Source organism: Stegastes partitus, unplaced genomic scaffold (genome assembly GCF_000690725.1).
Source record: "Stegastes partitus isolate 25-593 unplaced genomic scaffold, Stegastes_partitus-1.0.2 Scaffold473, whole genome shotgun sequence".
NCBI lineage: Eukaryota > Metazoa > Chordata > Actinopteri > Pomacentridae > Stegastes > Stegastes partitus.
This window is the reverse complement of record NW_007578204.1, coordinates 183,949-198,431: the sequence shown is the minus strand read 5'-3', so window position 1 is coordinate 198,431 and position 14,483 is coordinate 183,949.

The window sequence follows — 14,483 nt, the reverse complement described above, 5'->3', positions numbered from 1 at the left end:
GACCCTAGTGAGGATTAAACAGTGAATAGATAATGGATGGATGGACATGACGTTGGTGGCCATTTATAGACATTTGACATTTCTTGAATTTTAACATCACCTATTGTAATTTCTGGGCCTTTCTTGGAGATTCTTAAGTACTAATCAACCTTCCCTTCAGCTACAGTGAAAAAGTATTAGACCCCCCCTCCTTATGTCCTCTACACTTAAAAAAAGGGTCAAACCACAGTGCCGTAGTGATGCTTAGATCACTTTAGTCCAGTTTTATTCATACTATAAGATTTAGACCTTACAGTGTTATAGAGAAAAATCCAGCAGTTTCTCTTTGAGAAGCACTTTGTAACAGTGCAAAGAAAAACTTCCTTTTAATGGGAAAACTAGGCTCAGGGAGGGCAGCGATCTACCTTAACCGATGAGGGAAGAGGAGGGCAGTGAGAGAAAAGATGAGCATTTAAGAAACAAGAAACAAACACTGCGCAAATTGACGTGACCACTATTGGCAGATCATAAACATGCAATTCCGGAGCAAGAGATAGCTACAGAAAGGTACAGGGAAAGAGAAGACAGAAAGGACAAAGCACAGACTACAAGAAAGAGAAGAGGTGCTCATTGCATTATGGGAAGTCCCCCCATCAGCCTAGGGCTATAGCAGCATAACAAAGGAGTGCTTCAGGTCATCTGAGCCAGCCCTACCCATGAGCTTTATCAAATAAAAAGCTTTAAGCCTAATCTTAAAAGTACAGAGGGTGTCTGCCCCTCAAACTCAAACTGGAAACTAGTTCCACAACAGAAAAGCCTGAAAGCTGAAGGCTCTGCCTCCCATCCTACTTTTTGAAAAAGTAGGAACCATAAGTAAACCCAAGTGCTGTATTGGGATAATATGGTACTATGAGGTCCATGATATATGATGGAGTTTGATCATTAAAGACTTTGTACATAAGGAGATGCATTTTAAATTCTATTCTGGATTTTACAAGGAGCCAGTAAAGAGAAGTTCAAATGGAAAATGTACTGCATGATCTCTCTTGATGGTTCCTATCAGAACTCTTGTTGCTACATTTATATCTATTGAAGGATTTTCAGAGCGTTGGGACATCATGATAATAAGGAATTACAATAGTGTTATTTTCATTTTAGATGTCAAAAGTGTTTTGTGGCTCCCGGTGTTTTCTTTTCTGTGGGAAATGGGTCCAAATGGCTCTTTGAGTGTTTAAGGTTGCCGACCCCTGGTCTAGCCTAACAAATATATTAGCTAGGATTTTAGCATCACTCTGAGACAGGGTGTTTCCAATTTTAATAATATTGGTCAAAAAACAAGATTTTCGTTCAGTGGTCAAAGAAGGTCAATAAGGCTGTAGTAGAGATTTGCTTTATGTGTGAGTTAAAGGACATATCCTGATCAAAAATTACTTCAGGGTTCCTCACAGTCGTGCTAAAGACCAAGGCAATGCCATCCAGGGTAATTATCTGGTTAGGAAGTGTGTTTCTACGATGTTTAGGGCCAAATACGACAACTTTAGTTGTGTCTGAATGTAGAAGAAGAAAACTGCAGGTCATACAGACCTTTATGTCCTTAAGGTATGTTTGAAATTTAACTAATTTGTCTCATCTGGCTTAATAGATAGATATAGTCGGGTGTCATCTGCATAACAATAAAGGTTTATGCAGTGTTTCCTAAATATATTGCCTAAGGAGAGAATTTACTAGGTAATTAGTATTGGACTGAGCACAGATCCCTGTAGAACTCTATAACTGTGTGTGCAGAATACTCATCATTTACATTAAGAAATTGAAAACCAGCCCAGTGCACTTCCTTTAATCCTAATGACATTTTCCAATCTGTGTAATTAAATGCTGCTATCAGTGGTGTCAAACACAACACTGAGATCTAGCAGCTAGACAGGGTTCACTGTTTGAGGCCCAGACATGATCACTGGTAACTTTTACTAGTGCTGTTTTTGTGCTTGGATGTCTCGAAATCCTGACTGAAACTCTTCAAACAAACAATTTCTGGGCAGATGGTCACACAATTGGCTTGTAAAAGCTTTTTCAAGAATTTTGGAAATAAAAGGCAGGTTGGATCTGGGTCCATTGTTGTATTAGACACCTGGCTCAATGGTAGGCTTTTTAGGTAGAGTTTTATTTAGCAAAATTAACAGCCTCCAGTACATTGATAAAGATAGATTGTTCAGATTTAGTATGGATTTGTTAATATGGGGAAAAAAACATCCTTAAGCAGTGTAGTTGGGATGGAGCCTGAAAGACATGCTGATGATTTGGATGAAGTAATTGTTGAAGTTCGTTCAAAGAGAAAAGGAAAGAATAATAATATAAATCAGGTCTTACAGACATTTTATAGCTGTACTTGATGATACATTGATGGCAGTTGTGGAAAGTATGTGATGTTTATTTCTCTAATAGTTACAATATGCAAAGAGACTCATGAAGACATGACTAAAAGCGAAAGGAATACATGGCTCCACAGAGCTGTACCTCTTTGTCAGTCTTGCTATCGTGCTGAATAGAAACCTGTGGATATTCCTGTTTTCCTCTTGATGAAGACTATGCGGTCCTGGCACTGCAGAGGGCTTTTCTTTTGTTAATATGTTATTAGACTATCTTTCCCGGTTAAGCGAAGTTATTCTCAAGTGGTGGAATGTCACTTCATCTCCAGTTTTGTCTATGTTTGCTTTAAAGTGCAGATTTGTGTACTGTACTAAAGAGCCTCTTCAGATTTATTGCCTTCTTTTTCAGCGGAGCATCAGTGTCAAGTGTTGTATGTAGTGAGACTGGAGGACTATCACTACTGTGATCAAGCTGTGTGAGAGCAAAGCTAAGTTCAGAGGTAAGGTAAGGTGTTTAAGTCAGCAATAATGGAATCATTTGCCTAAATCTGATTAGTGCATTACTGGGTTAACATCTACTGTAGTGGAATTTCTTGCCTAATGCAGTGTACTCCGTAGTCAAAATTCACACTTAATTTAAAAATGGAGAGCCAAAAGAGGGTTTTTGAGGAAATATTATTAAATCATCAGGTTCTGTGCCATATGTCAGAACAAGGTAGAAGGTGTGATTAAAACAGTAAGTGGGGTTATTTACACAATGAGAAAAGCCAACTGAGTGTCATAATTAAATGCAGCGTTAAGGCCGTCGCTGAAGACAATTGTGTTATCTGTACTAATCAATAATTCAGGAAAAAAAGTCTGAGAATTTAGAGGCCTGTACAGTGAATTTAAGGTTAGCGCGATAACTTCAGGTGTACCACTGGGGTTTCAGGGCTAAGATGTTGGTTGATTTCTTATTAAGACACTTTTCTATGTCAACTTATTCTGCACATCTAACCTGCTCCGGAGCAGGTTATGGTTGAGATAATAGAAAACACATATAAAACGCCACCTACTGACCAATCAACTTGGAAAACTGCATCACCATTCCTAGAACATCCTTTTGAGCTTGGTGTGTGGATAGTGGGACGGTCTCCTCAGAAGACAAGTTCTTAGACTCTGTGAAAACTCTTTGTTTCTCTGATGAGCATAAGACATGTTTAAAGTGGAAGGAAGTCCCGTCTTCCTTCTTTTTTTGTCTTTGTTGACAGCAAGACATTTCAAAGCAAATCAGTTTTCTATATAATCCTAAAAGAGTGACTGATTAAAGCACTAAAGCATTGTACTTGTTGACCCTGTAAGATTTACAGTAAGCCTACTTACTGGTTTGAGTTATGTTTTTATATTTGTTCTTTTCTTGATCCCAAGACTGTTTAACACCACCAGAGGCTGCAACTGAAACAGTAAGGCTATATTGTCTGCCAGAGAAATAGAAGCAATGGAATACACAATTGTATATATACTAGGACTTGTGGGGCAGTGAAATTGATCAGCCTGTTAAAATTAAGCAGTCCCAGTGTCAGCAGTTTTTTGCCAGTTTTCCTTCCTGCTTTGTGTACAACAAAGTCTGTGCTGTATTTTTAAATTCCTCATATTTAATATAGGTTTAGAGTTTGTTCTTTTTGTGAGAAATATGCAATTCTAGATCTTCTAGTCCATGTTGCAGTTGGACATCTGGTGCCACTTTGATGTGAATGCGCTTTTATGCACTTATTTCTAGGATCAGTTAGTCTTTGTGAAGTCATGTAACGAAAAAATAACCTGGGTACGTTAAACTACATTGAACAGTCTGAGGAGGACAGTATACAACAACAAAGAGGACAGTATTTTCCAGTTTGGGTGTAAGAGACTAGGAGTACATTTTTTCTAAGAAGTAGAAGTATAAGTTTAGGTCTCAGGTTGATTAGTAAGATTGAGTGGAGTGTTGCTGCCACTGCACCTCCTTTGCCTGTGCTTCGAGGAAAGTGACAGTTAATATGACTGCGGGAGGGATGGGCGGAGGTTGTTGATTAATTTAGACTGACTTCTTCCTGCTGCTACAGGGTTTCAGTGAGATAAAATAAATCATTTCTGATCACTTATCAGGTCATCAACTAACAAATTTAGATGAGAGCTATCTAATGTTTAATAATTCATATTTAAATTTCCTGTTTTTTTTTCTGTGAAAAGAGTAGTATTCGTTTTTATTAGGTTCTTATGAATCGCTCCTCTTGGAGCAGACACAGTCTCTCTGGGGTGTTTGGAGTTTTCGGAGGATGACGAATGTAGGGAAGCTGCAGAGAAGCCTCTGAGACTGCAGCGCTGCATACTGGGTTGTCATGTTATGGGTTTTCTAATAAACTCAGCCATATTTCTAGATAGGAAAAATGTTTGACACCATCCAAAGTGGGATGAATGCTGTCTCTCCTAATCAGACCAGGTTCCCCCTAGAAAGTTTTCCAATTTGTTTCTCAAGCCTCACTCTGAGATATCAAGCATAGAATATAATGTGTTTTGGTGAATTTTGAGGCTAAGTGGAGTGAGAAGAATTCAAAAGATTTAAGCATTAATTCAGGATTATGTTTTAACTTTAGATGTGAGCTAAACCTTCATTCACTCCTCAGTATGGCACGGACAGCTGGGGTATGGGGACGAGCTTCTGCATATGATAAGGACACTTGAAGGACCCTCATGGACACACAAGACGCAGCACCAGTGAAGTGTCAGGTCACTTCATAGGGGTGAAGATCAGGTCATTCTCCTAGTGTCATGAAAAATGGCTTTAAAGTGTTTGGTGGAATTTAACAAAGTACATGTACTCAAGTGCTGTACTCAAAAGTAAATTGAAGGTACTTGTATTTTGAGTATTTCCATTTTATGTGACTTTATAGTTCCAATCAACTACATGTCAGAGCCAAATATTGAACCTGTTTACTCAGACTTTTCAGATTTAAATTCTTTATTCTCCTCTTGTATCTCTAAATTTTTTCTAAAGTGTTTGTGAATAAAGTTTCTTTATGGACCGAAAACATTTATGTTCTTTAGCTATAAGAACTCTCTTAGATTAGCTGGAAAGCCCATTGTGGCAATTTTAAAAACACTCCAGTTTTTCTGAGCTTATGAAAAGTTTAATTAGGAAGAAACTACCAAATAGTATATAAAGTGGTTATAATTAGATCAACCATAAACAGATACAGCATTAAAATTTTAAATGTCTATATAATAGTTAACTAACGGGCCATTTTACTACACAATAGCAACAGAATACTTTTTGACACTTTTGACACCTAAGTACACTTTCACTTGTAGTGGACTATTTTCACTGTGTGGTATTACTACTTTTACTTAAGTAAAAGATCTGGTTACATCGTCCACCACTAGTCGTCAAAACTCAAGTCAAGCTTTTCACATTGGTGTAGAAAACATTCGTGTGAATACTCTTAAAACTCACCCCCAGTAAGTGAGTGCAACATACATCTTGAAGGTTAGAGCATATGAGAAGCGGATACACTTGAGGCCTGTGGAATTGATTAGGTGGTCCGGAACCCCTCGGCTGGAACCTACGTCAATACGAAAGGAGTGGTCAGACATCATGCTGGGCTTCTGGGTGCCATCAGAACTTGTTTGAAGTTGAAGAGGGATTAGGATAAGGTTGGAACCTGACCAGTCTCTGTAACAAACTGGGGGTTGGAACACAAAGCATCCTGAGATTTTCTGGTTTGGGAAGGAAGGTCGAATACAGGATGAATACAGAACAACTGATTCTAGAGTGCCGGCTGAAGGCGGGGACATAGGATGTTGGAATGTGTTGAAGCCTTAGGATAGGATGACAGCTGTCAGTGGAAAATTACCATAATTAATAAAGTATGCCGCAGCGGCATTATGGGTACTTTGAGTTCAAGATGGAGGTGAAGCAATGTGAGATGAAGCTGGATAATGTAGCTACTTTGAATGATGGAAAGAAGGAACAGAATCTACTATGGAGGGAGTGACGGGTGTCAGTAGCCTGGAAAGTGTTCGACATAGAGGAGGAACAGGTTGTACACTGACCGCCATGTGAGGGGCAACACGAAAGGCATGACTGCGGAGGAGTAGCTTCGACTTTTGCTTATTAAAACGATGGGTCTGTGAGACGGTCGCGATAGATTTTGAATACTGCTGAAGACGGCTGGAGAGGTTTTTGAAAGAACTACGGAATGAAGACCATCGTTGACCAAGAGACCCCAAACACTAGTAGAAGCAGCATATCTGTGTGCTGACTGCTGCTTGGGATCTTGTTCATGAGTGGAAGAATGGAGCGTGACATGGACAGGCAGCTTTGTGCAGCCTCAGCAGTAATACAGGCGTTGTACTAGACCAGGGGTCGGCAACCTGCGGGTCTTTCATACCTCTGCTGTGGCTCCTGGTGGCTTTGGAAAATAAATAATGAGCATAAAATTTAAATGTATTTTATTTTAGTTTGTTAGTTTTCCTGCAGGCAGCAGGACAACCACATTTTTACTTTGCTGCAGGTGAATAATTTAAGTTTGGCTTTTTATTTCATACATACAAGGAGGACTCAAATAGACATTGAGTATTTTATTTGAAAGTAACCTTCAACCCAGCATCTTTTTGTTTTCGGACTTCACTGTGGATTTTTTTTTTAAAAACATAGCACAAAGGTAAAAAAGGATGTATGCAGTGTTATCTTCATTTTAGATGTCAAAAGGGTTTTGCGGCTCCCGGTGTTTTCTTTTCTGTGGGAAACGGGTCCAAATGGCTCTTTGAGTGCTTAAGGTTGCCGACCCCTGTACCAGACTATCGTGATGAGGAGGGAGCTGGGTTGGAAGGGGAAGCTTTTGATTTACTGGTCATTCTGCATTCCAACCCTAACCTATGGTCATCATGAGTTCTAGATCATGACAAAAGAACAAAATTGACAGATGCTCAAACCAAAGCTGCAGCATCTAGATGAGAGAATTGTTGTGGTTAATCATGTGTTGAAAGCTCCAGGAGTTTGTCAGAAGTTGAAATAGTTTGACTTTGCGGTCTAAAGACCAAGAGTGATCTGGTCGGAGATTTCATGTGGAGGGACATCGTCAGGCGAATTAAAATTTTTATTTTTTTTTACTGGGCGGAGCTATGGGTACCGTGACAACATCATGCTCTGGCACATAGTGTTGGTGTCTGCTGGAAGAAGGGTTGTTGTGATTTATCATGTGATCTAAGCTCTGGGAGTTGGAAAGAAGTTGGAATGGTTCACTTTCACTAACTTTCTCTTAGGGCTCTCTGAAGACCCACAAAGATCCGGTCAGCAATTTCATGTGTGAGAACGTGCTGATCTTTTCCGGATGTGGCAGCTTCTCTGGATGCTCACCTGCTTTGGACATCAGCGCTGGAGCTAGGGAAAGTTGAGGAGGGAGTAATTACATTTTGGACTTCTCTGAGAAGAACCTGGTTGTAGCTGGGATCAGATGAGGAGAGTCTGATGTGGCTGGAGAACAGAGATAGGAATTCTGATTGAAGTGGTCTCTTCGGCACGGGAGACTCGATTAATGGCTGTTCTCGAGAGACGCCAATCTCCTCGTCTTTGGGGCCTTGTTGTAAATTAGGCTAATCGGCATGGAGGAGAGCTGGAGCCGGGCTGAACGTTCCCTCATGGAGAGCTGATGGATGAGCAGTTCTTTGTAAGTCAGAGTTTTCTAAAACTCTCAGACTGGCAGCGTGACTGAACGATGGCATGTGTTGCTCTGTGCACGAGAGGCGAGAACGCACAAGTGGGAAGGGCAGAGTGGTATGTATGGACAGGAAGGGGAGTGATAGAGGTGTGGTCCTGTTCCTGAATAACAGCTAAAGACTTTATCTCTATTAAAAGTAACCCCTTCCTACCTTAAAATGACTTAGATGTAACTGTACACTGTTGCTTCCTTTAAAACATGCAGATCTATGACATGCCTGCTTCTCTCTCTACACCTCCCCATGGTCTGTATCCTGAGCACTCCAGCTCTCCTACAACCCTGCTCTAACACTGTAAAACTGCTCGATGCTACACAATGGAAAGTTGTAATGTTGGAAAATTTCTGCAATGCATGTATTATTTGGAAACTGATTCGAAGAAGAATAGTGATACAGGCAGCCCCACCCTGCAAGCCCACTAGGTTATCTATGGTTCACTAGGTATCACTAGGTTATGTATGAAATTCTGGAAGTCTGAATCTGTGTTTTTGAGTCATTAGCAGACTGTTGCAGTTTTCAAGGTAGAAATGCTTAGGTGCTTATTTCATTCATGACGTGCCTTACAGCATGTATAAAACACTATATGGATATGTTATCATGGTTGAAACAAAACTTGATTTTCAGCAGTGGGGGTCTTTAACACATAATAAACACTATGCTTCCTCCAGACATCTATATCAGGGTGTACCAGTGCGCCATAACAGCACTGTTGGGTGTGGTTACACTTGCAACAAACCATAATTTGGGCCAAAATCAACCAACAGTAAAGCTGGTCGAGAGTGAAAGGCTCAACACTCCAGACCAGTAGCATACTAGCTTCTTAGGCTGTTCTTAAATGACTCTTAAAACGGACAGATTCCTGTTACATATATTTTCACAGACTCAGCTGTTGATGCTTTGTTGCATTTATGGAGGTCTGTGAACATGAACGGAACATGTGCAGAAACATCATTTACTCTGTAGAAGCAGTTAGTTGGGAAAGCCAGCACGATATAGTGCAATGATCTGCTAAACTTAAAGTCTTGCCCCACCACTACTTTCTCTGGTGTACACGAGATGTGAGGGTATGTCGTCTTTTAAGTTGCTCAGTTTGGAGACATGGTAGAACACTCGCTCAACTTAATTAGCCTTCTACAACTCCATGCTCTGCTCATGCAGCCCTTCATCTTCAGCTCGACCCTTTGAAGGCTGTACAGTTACATTGGATGTTTCTGATTGATTGTAGCAGACCAGCTGAGCTGGTAAAGAAGAGTAGAGAGGTGGATGTCACTGCAAATGGACATTTTATGCTTCACAATCAGTGAAGGATGAAAATTGATGGAACTGGATGAAGTAAGATGGAGGCTTGTTGTCAGACTGCAGACGTTCTGGCTGCAAGTTGTTCTTCCCATAGAGAGGTGTACAGCTGGTTGACAGCCACAGTGATGACAGCAGGTTTTCAAGAGGAAGCGGAGATACCCTGGGAGATCACCTGATATTACCTGTGCGATTCTAAAATCCAGTGATAGCTCAGAGAAGTTAAATGAAACAAGAGAGTGACAGCTCCGCTCATTTTCATTTGACTGGAGATGGAAAGATGTCATGTGCCCGATACGGTTTCCAGGAGTTTTTCAAACTTCATTTATGGAAATACTTCAGAGACAAGGACAAACAGAACTTCAGGATGGGATCAAGGGATCAGGAGGCATCTGAGGAACCAGTCACATTTTTATAGCGCTCTGGATGACACTTGAAAAGACCTTTCTCAAAGGGCTTTTATATCTGTTTAGTTTTTTTCAAAAAATTAAACTTCATCTTGGTTTAGGTCAGAGACACTATGACAGGCGGTTGTCACTGTCAGCCGGCCCTCTGCGTGAAAAATCTTTCAGAATGTATGAGACACTTCAAACAGAGCTTTCAGATTAGCTTTTGAGAATATTAAATGTGACAAAATTATAGAATTTTCATTTAGAATTTTTAAATAAACAAATTAACTGTATAATAGTAAATGTAATAAAGTAAGAAATAAAACAAAGTACATTTAGATTGAATTAATAAACAAAATTTACAGATGGATAGGAATAAAGCTGCCCTGTGATGGACTGTCCAGGGTGTCCCCTGCCTTTGCCCTGAGTCAGCTGGGATAGACTCCCCCCGCGACCCTAGTGAGGATTAAGCGGTGTATAGATGATAGATGGATGGATAGATGGATGGATGGATGGATATGTAAAGTATCTTATTGTATATTTAATTATCTAATTATCGTGGTTTGGTTTATTTTTGTTGTATTCATGTTCTGTTTTACTTGACTTTGAATTCATTTTTCCTCTTCCTCTGTTTATTTAAAAAAAAATCTATTAAAAAATCTATTAATAATACACACATACACATATATATGTTTGGTTATGACTCAGAAAGCAACATATTCTCACTCCCACCTTGTCACATATGGATGCTTAGTCACAACAGCTTGGCATCAGTCTCTGATGCACTGCATTCCCCTTTTGTGCCTTTTTTTTTTTTCAACACTGGATGATCAGGTAGCCTATAAAGAGTGACAAAGTCCTTGTGAGGAGGGTGGTGGCATGAATCAGACAACATACTGTCACCCACGATAGTTTGGTTTGTGTCCTGGGTGGCACATCATTTTTTTCACATTGTTCCCTTATTATTCAGTTCTTTTTTTGTGCTGCTATTTTCACTTGACTCACTCTTTGGTTAGGTTTGGCACCAAAACTACTTGGTTGGAGGCAGGAAAATCTCACGGTTTGAGTTCAAATAGACCCGATCATACATGCAACCACATATTAGGATGCAAAACTCTGCATCCACATCCTCCTCCGTTTCCATCCTTAACACGGTAATGAGTCCTGATTTATCGACATGCTATATGATGTGTTGCCAGAAAACGAGCGACAGTGACGACACCTGCACAGAACATTCAGATACTGTCTCATCGAGTCTGTAGAACTAGCTTGCATTCTGATAAATGATGCTAGAGAACACTCATGTTTAAAAGTGACACCATGTGGGTTGGAAGCAGTCGTTTGTCTCTGATGAGTTGAGAGTTACTGGGTTGCAGAAAGTACTTTTCTGCTTGGACCCTGTGTACAAGGTGTTAAAAAATGATTGAATTAGACTGAGACAGATATGGAACGGTCTGCTTGTGAAAGGATTTGCACCTCCTGATATGCAGCAGTAGCTGTTAATGAGATATGGAATATGCTTCCATTATCTATACCTAGCCAAGACTTTAGCTTTAACCTGTAGAAGGTCACGGAGCCTTTCTCATCTGACATTTAGCGAGAAGCAGTGTACATTCTGGACAGATCACCGGTACATCACAGGGTTACCATAAAGAGACAGACAAATACTCACACTAACACCAAAGGCCAATCACCAGCTGAGCTACCGTGCATCTCTTTGGACATACAGATGAGAAGGTTTCAACCAAAGAGCCTGAAAATTCAACATGTAGTCTGCGCATGGTTCTATTATGTGTATTCACTGGGCCATGTGTTGTTTACTGTTACTATTAAAGTTTCTCACATTTTAATGGTTTCTACATTTTATTATTATCTTTATTTCTACAAGAAATTAAATAAACATGCTTGGGCAAAGTGTATAATGGTTCACATTAGAGAAAAGTAGTCAAGCAAAGCTGCACATAATCAATAGGAAGGCAAACGATGTGGATATTTTACACAGAGGCAAATAGCATCACACACTGTACACATACTGTACTTGTTCTGTTTATTTCCAGTAAATTATGTCAAGTACTGCACATTATTTAATGGAGAGGCTGTTGTTCAAATGAGCACAAGCTGTGTTTTTACGGTAATATTGCTGCGCTCCTTTAGATAAGAAAAATAAAACAAACAAACAAACATTTAATTTGATGCCATCTAGTCTCAGAACTGCCTTGATAATTACGTTTGACATTAAATCATTTCCATCCAGCCTCCCACTGAAACTGGGGTTTCCTAACTGTCAGACAGGCGCAAACAAACAGATGTTGTTTCCCTTCACAATATTGTGATACACACCTTTTTTTTTTTGCCAGTTGACATTAGGTATTTTTCTCTTCATGTCTTTACCAACAGGGCTGCAAGGTGGATTGGTGGGTAGCACCATTGCCTCGCAGCAAGAAGGTCGCCGGTTCACGTGCGTGGAGTTTGCATGTTCTCCCCATGCAGCGTGGGTTCTCTCAGGGTTCTCCGGCTTCCTCCCACACAGTCCAAAAACATGTTGAGGTTAATTGGTAATTCTAAATTGTCCGTAGGTGGGAATGTGAGTGTGCTTGGTTGTCTGTCTCTAAGTGTAGCCCTGTGATAGACTGGTGACCTGTCCAGGGTGTCCCCTGCCTTCACCCTAAGTCAGCTGGGATAGACTCCAGCCCCCCATGACCCTAGTGAGGATTAAGCGGTGTATAGATAATGGATGGATGGATGAATGGATGGATCTTTACCAACAAGTTTAGATAATATTTTCTGTTTAATTCTTTTATTCCAGAGCTCCTTTTTGCCTTTTTCTGATATCGTCAGCAGATAATCAGACAGGAAGTGTGTGTGTGTGTGAGAGACCATTAGACCACCACCAGCCATGGTTTCCCTAAACTTCTCAAATGATTTCATTACAGAACTGTTTAAGGTCCAAAGCAACATGTACATTGTACAGGAACACACAAGTAGGCATGAGGAGTCCCAAAGAAGGTTTTTATTTACCCCAGAAATGAAAACCCCAAAACAAATGGCAATAAGAGTGAATTGGCCCATAAATACACCACCTAAACACAGCAAACAAACTGAACAGAACAAACAAAGAGCAAATTGACCACACAGGAAAACATATATGATAGCTGAACAGACCAACAGTCATTAGTCAAAACAAAAGTATCAAAGCTTAATATAACCTAAATCAATAAACATACTATCTCCAGGAAAAATTTTTAGGAGCATTTCTCTGATAATCCATCTGTGCTTTGACTTGTTTGTCTCCTGTTTCACAAAATGTTTATTCTCAAGCTTCTCACTTGCATGTGCAAGTTGTAAACCGCACAAGGGCTTTGTGATGAAAAATGGTTGAGACATAAGTGCTCAGATGAAACACTGATAACCGATCAATGTTTTCAACTTCAAAAATGCAGTAACCAAATATGCAGCAACTGATGCTGTGCAAAGAAGAAAAAGAGAGGAGACGTTAGAAACTACTTTAGCAAGCAGCACCTTACTGTAAATCTTATGGTGTTCCATGAAATCATGCATGAAGAAGACACAGCGATCTTAATATGTCTGCAGACTTTAGCTACTTAGCTAATCACTCTATCTAAAGTACTACCAGCTCTTAAATGTAACCTCCTTTTTTTTTTTTTTGGCTTCACTAATCAGCTGCAACATCACACAGCAGCAGCAGGATCGATATAATCTCTAAATTGAAAGAGTTGCTGCGTGCAATTTACGCGTGTGGCACAGCAGGTGACTTCACTCATTATTTCAATTTTCTGATATGTCACTATGATCTTATGTAGTAGTTTGTTCAAGCTAACAGCTGAGCTGCTGCACAGATTCACAGTTTCCACAGTGAAATCAGCAGGTCGAGTTCAGGATGAATCACCGCCGTCAAACCTGTCAACACATTTTTCTTTTCAGCAGATACTGTTTCCTCTGGACAATTTTTGGGGGCCAAACGAAGCAGATTATTACAGAGTGTTTTCAGGTTTGCTGCTTAAATGCAATAATGTTTGCAGTGGTGGTATTACTGCAAGCATGAGTTGATCTAATCAGATAAGTAAATGAAAAAGAAGGTAGCAGACAGCCGGCCTATGAAAACACAATTTATTTACTTTTGTTGGGTCAATGCAAAGCCGTGTCTGTTTTTATGCATAGCGGGGATATTTGTGTTTCCTGAACCATAAATTAAGTGCAAATGATAATATTAAAAAAAAAGGTACATCACTGCAGTGTATTATGGTTTAGGCCTATAAACTGGCTGTTGTGTTATTGCTCTTTGCTACTTTAAAATGCTTCAGGTTAAGTTTTTTCCTCACATTCCTTTACCATGTTGTCTCACCCAAGTTACTGAAAGAAATAAAAAGCACACAAATACAATAAAACAAAAAATCCGAATGCTCTGGCTTCTCACAAGAGGAATGTGGCGATTTAGACAGATTTAATTTGAGACTCTGAAATGCCACCAACGCAGCGGTGGAGATTGAAATTTAGTTTGTGGTTCAGCATTAAAAAAACTACCACTCAGAAAACTCAGCTCAGATATGTCTTTCTGGAAGCAGAACAGCTATTCTCTGGACAATCCACATCAACAGAACGCAACATCTATTTCTACTGTCTGCAGTCGGTGGACCATATTCGACTATCAAAGTTTCAGCGGATGAAGGTGAAAGCAGCCCTCTAATGTCAAACTCTGCAT